Below are 14457 nucleotides of genomic sequence, written 5' to 3' on the forward strand. Positions count from 1 at the left end.
TTTCCTGATTTCTAGCCTGGTGCCTTAACCATTACACCAAACGACACCTTTCCGTTTATCTCTTCCTTTTTAAGACTTCAACTGCTGACGTTGGATTTACAATGAGTTCTTGAGCCAAAGTTTTTTTCAACCAAAATAGACTGACCTGAATCCAGAACTGTCACTGTGACAGAACAAGACCTCTACTCTAGAAGATATGGTTCTTCCAATCCCATTGTCAGTAGGCCCCAGATGATTATCCCGAGTCCTGAGTCCTGTGCCAAGGTGGCACAGTGGTTAAATGCAGCACTGCAAGCTACTGCTAGATCAGCAGTTCAGCGGTTCAAATCCCACCGGCTCAGGGTTGACTCAGCCTTCCATCCTTCCGAGGTGGGTAAAATGAGGACCCAGATTGTTGGGGGCAATATGCTGACTCTCTGTAAACCGCTTAGAGAGGGCTGAAAGCCCTATGAAGCGGTATATAAGTCTACTGCTATTGCTATTGCTATTGCTATTGCTGAGTAGTGAATGCAGTGCAAAGACATGGCCTTCACACCTGCAGAGTCAATCTGTTTTCATTGACAAAGCAATGCTACAATCAATCTTGATGGAATTACAGCTCCTTGACCATAGTCAATATACAGGAGATAAGACAATCATTGTTACTTCCATTTCTTTTCCTTCCCCAAGGCCCAATTACAACTGGGGAACAGGATATTGCATGGGTATTTAATCTCCAAAGGCTCAAAAGCTCTGAAATGGTGGTGTGTTTTTTTGCCTGAAAAAACAGGGTGTGCATAATTCTTGAAGGTACTCGTCAATCTTCTTGGGTTGTTCACTGCAAACACAATTATTAGTAAAGTAGTAGTAAGTAGGTAAGGGGGACGTGGTGGCTCAGTGGCTAAGATGCTGAGTTTGTCGATCAAAAAGGTCGGCAGTTCAGCATTTCAAATCCCTAGCACCGCGTAACGGAGTGAGCTCCCATTACTTGTCCCAGCTTCTGCCAACTTAGCAGTTCAAAAGCACGTTAACAAATGTAAGTAGAAAAATAGGAACCACCTTTGGTGGGAAGGTAACAGCATTCCCTGCGCCTTCGGCATTTAGTCATGCTGGCCACATGACCACAGAGACGTCTTCAGACAGCGTTGGCTCTTCAGCTTTGGAACGGAGATGAGCACCGCCCCCTAGAGTCGGGAACGACTAGCACATATGTGCGAGGGGAACCTTTATCTTTACCTAGTAGTAAGGCAGGGAGCTCCTTCTCTTTGAGCTAACAGGACTCTTCAGCTATTTGAGCCTGTTGGGGAACTGATTCTTGGCTGGTGGGGAAAAAAATGCCATCCAACCTTTTACTGGCATCTGGATTCCAGCAATTATATGACTTCACCATTATTTTCTTCTGCCCTTGGAGATAGCAGTGTCTATAAAGCTTTTTGTGGAGTTGCTTTCCGAGCATTGTGGCATCATTTTCCTAAGCAAATTAATCTAATTTGCTGACAGGTTGCCTTAATTAAAACCTTTCCGCGGGGTAGAAGTTTATTTGGAGTGACAGCATTTTTTTTTTGAAGAAATCTGTTGCTTCTATATTGATGAGTAAATTTTGTCCCTACTCTTTCCTGTCTGTAAGAATTGCACGGAAAGGAAAGAAGCGATATGTAATTGCTGAATAACAAAATGGTAGTTAATATTTCAGCATCCCCTGATCAATATTTGATTTCTCTGGAAGCATTCCTGGACGGCTGAATCATATGGGCAACGAGAAAGGACATTAAAGACCTGTAGAAAATAAATAACAGGAAACTTACAAGAGAATTGACAGTGTGGATCTACTGAAGTGTAGCTATGCCATTAATCCCTTAAGGTTGCAGGCCCAGCTCATTCAGACAAGCATGATTTATAGATTAACAGAGTTGGAAGGAACCTTGTAGGTCATCTAGTCTAACCCCCCCCCCCAAAAGCAGGAGATCCTACACCATTTTTGACAAGTTGCAGCACAGTCTCTTTTTGAAAGCTTCCAGTGATGAAGAGTTTAGAGTTTAGAGTTTTATTTATATTTATATGCCGCCCTTTTCCCTGAGGGGACTCAGGGCGGCTCACACTCCAAAAGGAAGGGGGGGAAACAAACTTTTTACAAATAAGACAGTACATAATTAAAACACAACATTCATACATTCGGGCGGGTTACAATCTTAGCCCCAGGCCTGACGGGATAGCCAGATTCTGAGGGCTGTGCGGAAGGTCTGGAGGGTGGTGAGAGTACAAATCTCCATGGGGAGATCGTTCCATAGGGTCGGAGCAACCACCGAGAAGGCCCTCCTCCGCGTGGTTGCCAATCAGCATTGACCAGCAGATGGAACTCGGAGGAGGCCCAATCGATGTGATCTAATAGGTCGCGTGGAGGTAATTGGCAGTAGGCGGTCTCTCAAGTACCCAGATCCACTACCATGGAGGGCTTTATGGGTGACAAGTAGCACCTTGAAGCGTATCCGGAGATCGACAGGTAGCCAGTGCAGCTCGCGGAGGATAGGTGTAATGTGGGTGAAGCTACGTACACCCACGATCGCTCGCGCGGCTGCATTCTGGACTAGCTGAAGTTGCCGAATACTCCTCAAGGGCAGCCCCATGTAGAGCACATTGCAGTACTCCAGCCTAGCTCCCCACAACTTCTGAAGTCAACTTCTGTTCCATGGGTTGATTGTTCTCACTGTCAGAAAATTTCTCCTTATTTCTAGGTTGAATCTCTGCTTGATCAGTTTCCATCCATTATTCCTTGTCTGGCTTCCAGGTGCTTTGGAAAATAGCTTGACCCCCCTCCTCTCTATAGCAGCTCCTCAAATATTGGAAGACTGCTATCCTGTCTCCCCTGGTCCTTCTCTTCATTAGACTAGCTATGCCCAGTTCCTGCAACTGTTCTTCATATGTTTTGGTCTCCAGTCCCCTAATCATCTTGGTTGCTCTGCTCTGCACATTTCCTAGAATCTCAACATCTTTTTTTATAGTGTGGTGACCAAAATTGATTTAATAGTCTAGGTGTGGTCTTACTAAGGCTTTAGGGAGTGGTATTAGTATGATTTCCCAGCCTTCATTGAAAAAATTAATTGAAGTTGTTTGGGATTATTTGTTTCTGCTTTTTCAACAATTCTGCAAAACAGTTATACAGCTGTAAGACTCTTGCACAGAGTTGACTTAGAATGGTGGAATTCACACATTGCAGAGAAGCATCTGAGATACAAACCCAGCCCCTGATTTATAAGTCATTGTTGAAGCACGTACTGAGTTTTGGAGCTTTAGTTAATTATGGTTTGTAAATTATGAGATTATGGCTTTCTTTGTCATGAAAAATCAGTTCCACCACAAAACCGTGGAGGACAAAATCGCGCTCGACGATAGCGCGCATTTGACGTCATCACAGCGCGGCGAAAACATCGCGCTGTGATCGAAAAATGTAAAAATAAAGCGAAAACCTTACCCTAACCCCCCCAAACCTAACCCTAAACCTAACCCTTAACCTAACCCTAAATCTAACCCTAAACGTAACCCTAAACCTAACCCTTAACCTAACCCTTAACCTAACCCTAAATCTAACCCTAAATGTAACCCTTAACCTAACGCTAAACCTAACGCTAACCCTTAACCTAACGCTAAACGTAACCCTAACGCTCTAAACCTAACCCTAACCCTTAACCTAACCCTAACCCTAACCCTAACCCTAACCCTAACCCTAACCCTTACCTTTATGTGAATCGGCTTGCTTTAATTTTAATTTTATTTCAATTTTTAATTTTTTTCATCGCGCTGTGATGACGTCAAATGCGCGCTTTCGTCGAGCGCGATTTTGTCCTCCGCGGTTTTGACGGGTCACGGAAAAATCATGGGTTCAGCAGCCTTCAGAATCATCAGGTACCCAAAGAACATTAAGTACCACCAAAATCTCATTTAGATGACCACATCTCACAAACTCACCTCTTTGTTTGAAATGTATTTTTGGGGGTCCCATGGATGTCATCTGATGATGCTGTGGCAGCCCTGCTGATAGAATAGAATGGAATTCTTTATTAGTGTGATTGGACACACGAGGAGTTTGTCTTTGGTGAAGATGCTCTCAGTGTAAAAAGACAGGATTCATTTGTCAAGAATCATAAGGTCACCTGCCTCCATGTGACACGCAGCTGGGATGTCCTACATACGTACAAATGGAGCCTTGTGCCCTTGAACTACGTTCTTTCCCATCCCACAAAGAGGCCACAGACAATGGCGTTGATCAAAGCGAGGCAAACAAAACCACCAAGGATTCTGTTGGCTCACACATGTCTCTACATTTGGGAAGTGCAGCATGGGACCTGGGGTCTGAACGTAATCCTGGAGAGGGAAGCCGTTTGTGACGTGTGGAAGATGAATTAAAAATGCTTTGATTCTTCACGCATGGAATGTTGTTTAGCAAAAACAAAAACAAAAATGTGGGAGGGGGGGAGAAAATGGACCGCAAGTCCAAACAAATATTAAATAAGCCCAACCAATTCAATAGTAGCAGTTAGACTTATATACCGCTTCATAGGGCTTTCAGCCCTCTCTAAGCGGTTTACAGAGTCAGCATATTGCCCCCAACAACAATCCGGGTCCTCATTTTACCCACCTCGGAAGGATGGAAGGCTGAGTCAACCTTGAGCCGGTGGGATTTGAACCGCCGGACTGCAGAACTGCAGTCAGCTGAAGTAGCCTGCAGTGCTGCATTTAACCACTGCGCCACCTCGGCTTGATTCATCGGCTTTGGGTGGGCGCAAGAGAGGATGGGGGCTTGAAAGAAATATAACCCAAGCTGAGCTGTTTGGACGAAATTTACGTTCAACCACAATAGACTGTAAGCCGAAGGTAATTAAACATCTCTGACATATTGCGGTATTGACTCTGCAAATATCTACAGTTTTATTCACGGTACTATATAGTGCTGCTTATAGCTGAAAAGTCCAACATTATGCATTCACCACTAATGGATGTTGGCATGCAACCCTCTGCCTATATGCAGCTGGAACATCACCTGATTGGGCCATGTGGGTGGCTGGACTGATGGATTTCTTTCAAGGGGAACTGGATGGAGCATGGAGCCCAGAACTGGTTGGTTGTGGGCTCCCCAACTGGGGTGTTAGTTTGGTTTGGTTTGGTTTATTGGATTTATATGCCACCCTTCTCCCAAGGACTCAGGGCGGCGTATAACATGGAAAAAAAACATATTATGAAAGTTTAAAAAAATCATAGCAATAGCAATAGCAGTTAGACTTACATACCGCTTCATAGGGCTTTCAGCCCTCTCTAGGCAGTTTTGTGTCCGGGAATTGAAGACCAGTGTATCCGAAAAATGCCAGTGACGGGAAGAGTGGTTTGATTTTTGTTTAATCCAAGGGATTATTAACCTGGGATGAGTGATAAGGAATTAAATGAAAACCAAGGGAGCAGGCTGTCAGCTTCAGATCTGAAAATTTGATAGTTGTGCTGGAATGAAATGGAATGGAACAGGGTAAGACAGGAGGGGAGGGGAGGGGAGTGAAGGGGAGGGGAGGGAGAAGGAGGGGAGAGAAAGGAAAGGAATAGCAATAGCAATAGCAGTTAGACTTATATACCGCTTCATAGGGCTTTCAGCCCTCTCTAAGCGGTTTACAGAGTCAGCATATCGCCCCCACAGGCTGGGTCCTCATTTCACCCACCTCGGAAGGATGGAAGGCTGAGTCAACCCTGAGCCGGTGAGATTTGAACAGCCGAACTGCAGAACTGCAGTCAGCTGAAGTAGCCTGCAGTGCTGCATTTAACCAGGAAAGAGGGAGGGAGGGAGGAAACAGAGAGAAGGAAGGAAGGAAGGCAGAGGAAAGGGAAGGGAAGGGAGGGAGGGAGGGAGGGAGGAGAGGAAGGGAGGGAGAGAAGATGGTAGAGGGAAGGGAAGGAAAGGGAAGGGAAGGAGACAAATGGAGTGGAGTGGAGTGGAGTGGAGTGGAGTGGAGCGGAGCGGAGCAGAGCAGAGCAGAGCAGAGCAGAGCAGAGCAGAGCAGAGCAGAGCAGAGCAGAGTAGAGTAGAGTAGAGTAGAGTAGAGTAGAGTAGGGTAGGATAATGCTTGATTTGGCCAAGTGTGGTTAGACACACAAGGAATTTAAGAGAAAGAGCAGTCCAGGACATGGATTTTATTAAGCCACAATCAACTAAGAATGCTTTAAATCTGGCCATTGACAGGAGCCCTTTCCCACACAAGAATTCTCAGAAGATTGATTGAGGCTTAGCAGAATTGGCTCACACATTGTCTCTTAGCCCAGCTGATTACATATATGGGAATCAAACAGTTGCCTTTTTCGCTAGGTCAGCAAGGGACATTTCCAAGAATAAAGTTGGAAGTCCAGCTGGATCAGGAGTGCAAAAGTTCACGAGTCTCTCCTTTGACCTTTGGTCCTTCATGAACAATGAAGGTTCTGTAAGCATGTAATTCATGACATTCATCAAGAAGCAGCCATGGGTCATAGATTGCAACTGCCCGCTTTCTCCAACCTGGTGCTTTTGGACGTCTTTAACATTGGGATTTGATAGGTGTTCTACTTAGGACATCTGTAGAGCAAACAGAAGTGCAGAGTTAAGATATTACTAGGCAATTTAAAAATGGTGCTGGGAAACAGGGGAGAACAATTGCACCTGAAAAGTTTTGCAGAAATAGAAAAATATATATATTTAGGAAGCAAAATCTGGCATGGACAAAAAGGGATCCCATTTAAGGATTGCATGTGTCTGTTAGTGTTTCAACTCTGGGTATCTGAGCATCTGAACTCTATGAAAGGTCACAGGAAACAATGGAATTGTAATGAGAATAGAATAGAATAGAATAAATAGAATAAATAGAATAAATAGAATGGAATGGAATGGAACAGAACAGAATAGAATAATGGAACAGAAAGGAATGGAACAGAAAGGAACAGAACAGAATAATGGAACACAGCAGAACAGAACAGAACAGAATAATGGAACAGAACAGAACAGAATAGAATAATGGAACAGAACGGAATAGAACAGAATAGAATAATGGAATGGAACAGAATAGAATAATGGAACAGAATGGAATGGAATGGAACAGAAAGGAGCAGAGCAGAATAATGGAATGGAATGGAACGGCATAGAACAGAATAGAATAGAATAATGGAATGGAATGGAACAGAACAGAGTAGAATAATGGAACGGGATGGAATAGAACATAATAGATTAATGGAACAGAATGGAATGGAATGGAAAAGAAAGGAACAGAATAATGAAACAGAATAGAATAATGGAACAGATTGGAATGGAATGGAAAAGAAAGGAACAGAACAGAATAGAATAATGGAACAGAATGGAATGGAACAGAAAGGAACATAACAGAATAATAGAACAGAGCAGAACAGAACAGAACAGAGTAGAATAACGGAACGGAACGGAATAGAACAGAATAGAATAATGGAACAGAATGGAATGGAACAGATTCTAGAATAGATGCAGCAGAAAAATCTGTGATTATGTGACCGCAATGTATGATGTCCTTTGCTAGTTTCGGGGGGGCGGGGGGAGGAAACGCTCATAGGAATACACAGATTCTCTTTTAAACAACCATGCATTCCCTTAACAATCAGCACTAAACAGTTGTAAAATCAGGTCAGACCTATGGATGCCTCGACTTACAACAGGAAATTCCAGGCTCCCTTCCTATCATAAGTTGAGGAGAATCTGTATTCCCCTTTAATTTTGTTTTCATTCCTGCAGAGAGAAAACAAACCTTAATGATAAGCTTCAATTAAATAAGCTTAAGTTACCAAAAGGTAGACTTTACCTTAATGTTTGAAGACATGGTACACTAAAAGAAAGTCAGCAGCAGAACTGATGTACTAGAGGTACAGTAAACAGATTCGCTCTCCCACGCTGGACATCTTCAGCCAGAGGTTGTACAGTTGTTGCTAAGGGGCGATTTAACCCAAGATTTCCAGCACTGAATATGGAGATAGAATGGAAGAGTCTTAAAAGCTTTACTAGGATGAATGTTTTTCTCTTTGCACTGGAAGAAAAATTCACTTCCCCTGTGTTTATTGCTAGCAAATCCTAGAGATATCAAGATAAAAGTAAAGGTTCCCCTTGCACATATGTGCTAGTCGTTCCCAATTCTAGGGGGCAGTGCTCATCTCCGTTTCAAAGCCAAAGAGCCAGCGCTGTCCGAAGACGTCTCCATGATCATGTGGCCGGCAGGAGTAAACACCAAAGGCGCACGGAACGCTGTTACCTTCTCACCAAAGATGGCTCTTATTTTCTTCTACTTGCATTTTTACGTGCTTTCTAACTGCCAGGTTGGCAGAAGCTGGGACAAGTAATGGGACCTCACTCCGTTACACGGCGCTAGGGATTCGAACTGCTGAACTGCTGACCTTTATCATCGACAAGCTCAGCGTCTTAGTCACTGAGCCACCTAGAGACCTAACACCTTCTAAAAAGTTTTTGGAAGCTGAGTTTGGCATTGTTTCCAGACAGGCCCTGTTCTATATTTTTGTTTAGGAGGGTATATTCCAGCAGATCGATATGATGTCACTGGGCCAACTTCTTTCAATGCATTTATTTACCCAAGGAATCTTGACACCAAACCAAGGCCTAGAACTATTCAACAGCATCTGAATTTCAAGTCGATCCTGCCATCTACTGTTCTGGTTTGCACAATGCAGAAATCAGCATGAATACAAAAATAGCACTATCATTTAGAGTTATATACCGCTTTCACGGTGCTTCACAGCCATCTCTAAGCGGTTTACAGAGTCGGCATCTTGCCCCCAACAATCTGGGTTTTCATTTTACCCATCTCAGAAGGAGGGAAGGCTGAGTCAACCTTCAGCCGGTCAGCATCGAACTTCTGGCAGTAGGCAGAGTTAGCCTGTAATAGCGATAGCATTTAGCACTTAGACTCATATTCACAGTGCTTTAAAGCCCTCTGTAAGCAGTAAACAGTTTACAGAGTCAGCATAGTGCCCACAACAATCTGGGTCCTCATTTTACTGACCTCAGAAGGATGGAAGGCTGAGTCAACCAACTAACTATATCTAATAAACATTAAATAAGTATACAAAGGCACATTCAATTAGGTATTTAGGTATAGGTATAGGTATTTTATTTGTATGCCGCCCTTTTCCCTGGGGGGACTCAGGGCGGCTCACAGTTCAAAGGGAGGGAGGACAAACCAAGTTAAACACATAAGACAATACATTATTAAAAGCACAACATTCATACAATTCGGGTGGGGTTAAGGTCTTTAGCCCCAGGCCTGTCGGAATAGCCAGGTTTTAAGGGCTATGCGGAAGGTCTGGAGGGTGGTGAGGGTACGAATCTCCACGGGGAGTTCGTTCCATAGGGTCAGAGCTGCCACCGAGAAGGCTCTCCTCCGCGTGGTTGCCAGTCGACATTGACCGGCTGATGGAACTCGGAGGAGGCCTAATCTATGGGATCTAATTGGTCGAGTGGAGGTAATTGGCAGTAGGCGGTCTCTCAAGTGTATAATACTTTGCCTCTTATATTATTTCAAGTGGAAAAATAGGAACCACCTTTGGTGGGAAGGTAACAGCATTACGTGCGCCTTTGGCCTTGAGTCATGCCGGCCACATGACGATGGAGATGTCTTCGGCTTTGAAACAGTGATGAGCACCGCCCCCTAGAGTCGGGAACGACTAGCAGATATGTGCAAGGGGAACCTGTACCTTTACCTTTATGGTGCTAATGCATTTTCCTTTTAGACAACTAAAGGGTAGACATCAAAAACTGTGAAAATGCCAATCTTTTTTTTTTCTTTTTTCTTTTGGAAAATCTAGATGGTTCATGTTATTTTACCCTTTTGACTTTTTTTTTTAAGGCAATTTTTCCTTTTTTAAATTAGACTCAATTATGATAATACAGTCTATTGTACATGCCATACAATTATGGGGAACTCCAAAGATACTAAGAAGGCCATTATTTCTTAATGATACTGCCTCTTCGTAAAATAATTTAAACAAGAGGGGGGAAAATACTTCCAGGTGTTTGGCTTATAGTTCCCTTTAAAATCTAGGCGATCTGATCAGATTCTCAATCTGACCTCTTCATTTCCTCCCATGGGTTGGAAGCCACTCAGTGGTAAACACGGAGATGGATTTTGTAAACATTACAGATGAAAGACAAATGTTTATTCTCTGGTTTAGGCATTCAATGACTCATCGGTTAGGAAGTTATCCACTAAAATTGCCCCTGTGAATCAAATCCCATCCTAATCTAGTTCTGTGGTTATAATTTTTTTTCATTTCAGAATTTTGCAGCATACGATATAATATTCTCTCTCCCCATCTCTCTGTCTCTCTGTCTCTCACTCTCCCTTTCTCTCTCCCCATCTCTCTCTCTCTCTCTCTGTGTCTCTCTCTGTGTGTCTCTGTCCTCTGTCTCACTCTCACATATCGCTTATAAAAAACCCCATATTGTTTATAAAGTATATTTGCATTAAAAAAATTGAATCCCCCATTCCCAGCTAACTCTCTCACTCTCCCTTTCTCTCCCCCATCTGTCTCTCTCTCTCTGTGTGTGTGTCTGTCTCTCTCTGTCTCTTTCTGTCTCACTCTCACATATCGCTTATAAAAAAACCCCACATTGTTTATAAAGTATATTTGCATTTTAAAAAATTGAATTCCCCATTCCCAGCTAACCCTGATGCCCTGTTTGTTGTTCCCCAACACCTGCCATTCCCCAGGTGATAGGATGTGAGTAGAATAGAATAGAATAGAATACAAAAGAATAACAGAGTTGGAAGGGACCTTGGAGGTCTTCTAGTCGAACCCCCTGCTCAGGCAGGAAACCCTACACCACTTCAGACAAGTTCTAATTGTCAGAAATTGTTTCCCCTTAATGCTAAATTGCCTTGATTAGTTTCCACCCATTGCTTCTTGTCCTTCCTTTAGATTCGTTGGAGGCAGGGGTGAAATCTACTTATCTTCTTTGCTACCAATTCGCAAATGTGAGCATGAGTGCATGCACACATGCTTTGCTCGCTCTCACCATCCTGCTTTCTAGCTAATATAAATTGTGCGTCACAGCTGATCATCGGAAATACCAGTTCAGGTGAACTGGTAGCATTTTTTTACTACTGGTTCGGGCGAATCGGTCCAAACCGGTAGCATTTCACTCTTGTTTGGAGAATAGTTTAGCAATAGCAATAGCAGTTAGACTTATATACCGCTTCATAGGGCTTTCAGCCCTCTCTAAGCGGTTTACAGAGTCAGCATATCGCCCCCACAGTCTGGGTCCTCATTTCACCCACCTCGGAAGGATGGAAGGCTGAGTCAACCTTGAGCCGGTGAGATTTGAACCGCCGAACTGCAGATAGCAGTCAGCTGAAGTGGCCTGCAGTACTGCACTCTAACCACTGCGCCACCTCGGCTCTTAGTTTGATTCCCTCTTCTTTGTGGTAGCCCCTGAGATATTGTAACGCCGCTAATCATGTCACCCCCCTAGTCCTCCTGGAGGTCTCAGGGAATGGGACAAAGCTGTTCCCTATGGAACCCAGTTTTTCAATCCAATCCCCCTGGTTAATCCCGATCCAGAAAGCAACCCTAGAAAGCCCATCTGGCAAGCTGTTGTTTAGAGCAGTCGGCTGCCGTGTTTTCAGCGACGGTCCTTCTCTTTGGAAGGCAGTCAATAGCACCCTCTTGTGAATGACAGAGCCCTTTCCCTGGCTGTGACGTTCGTTGCTGCGAAAGTTCATTGCTGGAGATGAGGCAGCAAACCACGGACTCCTTCGGTCCAATTCGCTCCCAGCAGGATCTCTGCCGCTAAGGAAGAAACTCGGCAGTTTTGATGCTTTAAATAAATTTCCCCCTTGTTTCTGCAGAGTGTACGTAGGTTAGGCTGTGGTTGTGCAAGAAGCTGAATTTGCTCTGAGGCCATTATTTTCCCTCCAACATATATAAATGAAGATCTGGGTGTGACGGCATTATAGAAAACACAAACCATGTTGTTGTTATTTGTTGATGATCCAAATATGTCTTCATTTTGCCCTACGTCCTCCTTCCTTCCTTCCTTCCTTCCTTCCTTCCTTCCTTCCTTCCTTCCTTCCTTCCTTCCTTCCTTCCTTCCTTCCTATCTGCCTCAATTTATTTGATGCCCATTTTGTAGTTCAGGTGATTCTTTTTCTTTCTTTTCTTCTTTCCTTCCTTCTTTCCTTCCTTAATTTATTTGATGCCCATTTTGCAGTTCAGGTGATTCCTTTTCCTTCCTTCCTTCCTTCCTTCCTTCCTTCCTTCCTTCCTTCCTTCCTTCCTTCCTTCCTTCCTTCCTTACCTACTTACTTACTTACTTACTTACTTACTTACTTAATTTATTTGGTGTCCATTTTGCAGTTCAGGCAATTCCTTCCTTCCTTCTTTCCTTCCTTCTTTCTTTCCTTAATTTATTTGGTGCCCATTTTGCAGTTCAGGCAATTCCTTCCTTCCTTCTTTCCTTCCTTCCTTCTTTCCTTCCTTCCTTCCTTAATTTATTTGGTGTCCATTTTGCAGTTCAGGTGATTCCTTTTCTTTCTTTTCTTCTTTCCTTCCTTCTTTCCTTCCTTAATTTATTTGATGCCCATTTTGCAGTTTAGGCAATTCCTTCCTTCTTTCTTTCATTCCTTCTTTCTTTCCTTAATTTATTTGGTGCCCATTTTGCAGTTCAGGCAATTCCTTCCTTCCTTCCTTCCTTCCTTCCTTCCTTCCTTCCTTCCTTCCTTCTTTCCTTCCTTCCTTCTTTCTTTCCTTAATTTATTTGGTGCCCATTTTGCAGTTCAGGCAATTCCTTCCTTTCTTCTTTCCTTCCTTCTTTCTTTCCTTCCTTCCTTCCTCCCTCCCTCCCTCCCTTCCTCAAATTTATTTGCTGCCCAGCTTGTTCAAGTGATTCCTTCCTTCCTTCCCTCCCTCCCTCCTTCCTCCCTCCCTCCCTCTTTCTTTTCTGATGATACCCTAAAGCAATATTACCATATTACTCAGTTCTCCAATTGTGTTCAATGTTGAATATTTTTTTTGGTCATGGGAACAGAATCCTGGCTAATGAAAGCACCCATAATAAAGATGATAATCACTTCACTCGGTCTCCACGCTTTTTCCCCAACCGAAGTTGATTTTTCATAGGGTAAGAAAGCACGCAGGGAAAAGCCGTTCTCTCCCGTCGGCTGCTCCAATTCTTTCAGGAATCACACAGTGAAACTCCTCTGTGCCCATACAATATACGCATGTACTTTTATCTCTTTCCCTCTTAGTCCCTAAGCAGCTTAGTAAGGATACGCAGCACTGGAAAAACACATTTGTGATTATTCGAGCCCGGCCAGCTTTATTCCTCTTGAATTGTGTGATTACAAGAAGATGCCACATTTTCTTGCAACTTGAAACACTGCCTTGCAATAGTGATCTTTGGTTTCAGCCCTTTAAATTGGAAACAGGGGGCAGATTTCATTTTTTTCCCTCCAGCTCACTGAAAAATGATGTTCCTTGTCAACGTCTTTATTCTCATGCTAAGCATACACCAGATAAATCACATTATAGCGTAGCGCGGCACATGAAGCAAATCCCTGGATAAATATAAATATTGTAGCAAGTAAGGAAGAGATCTATTTATGATTAAATGACCTATGCGTGAAGGGGTTTCTTTTTGTTTGAGGTGGCTGGAACAGAACTTGAGAAGCACTTTTCTGACAGGTGTGGATTTGAAAACTCACAGTGGCATCTGATGTATTAGGAACTCATCAAATTTGCAGATGACACCAAGCTAGCAAGAATAGCCAACACTCCAGAAGATAGGCTTAAGATACAGAAGGATCTTGACAGACCTGAACATTGGGCACTATTTAACAAAATGAAATTCAAGGGTGAAAAAAGTAAGGATCTACATTTAGGCGAGAAAAACCAAATGCACAGGGACAGTATATGTGGTACCTCGCCCAGTAGTAGTAACTGTGGGAGAGATCTTGGAGTCAGGCAAGGGAATTCAGTGGAGGGAGCAATTATGTTTGGAAGAGTAAGTGGTAAAAGAAAATCGGGCCATCAAAGAACATAGAGGATGGACACCATCAAAGCTGACACCAGCCAGAGCATCGACCAATTCAAAGATTGGAAAATGTGGAGAGATCTAGTCCATAGAATCACCAAGAGTCAGGCATGACTGAATGGCTGATCTCCTCCTCCTCCTCAACCACCACCACCACCTCCTCCTCCTTACAGACAGTTAGAACAATCAGTGAAACAACTTGCCTCCAGAAGTTGTGAATGCTGCAGCACTGGGAGTTTTTAAGAACAGATTGGACAACTAGTATGACTGTTGCGTTTTTTTTAACGATGTACTGTTTTATGTGTGTATTTTTGTTTTGTACTCCCCTCCCCCTTGGACTGTGAGCCACCCTGAGTCCCCCCAGGGAAAAGGGAGGCATATAAATAAAGTAAAATCCAAATCCAAATCCAACT

Source organism: Thamnophis sirtalis, unplaced genomic scaffold (genome assembly GCF_051295495.1).
Source record: "Thamnophis sirtalis isolate CommonGarterSnake01/CBP01778 unplaced genomic scaffold, rThaSir2_p1.2 scaffold_2, whole genome shotgun sequence".
Classification (NCBI taxonomy): Eukaryota; Metazoa; Chordata; class Lepidosauria; order Squamata; family Natricidae; genus Thamnophis; species Thamnophis sirtalis.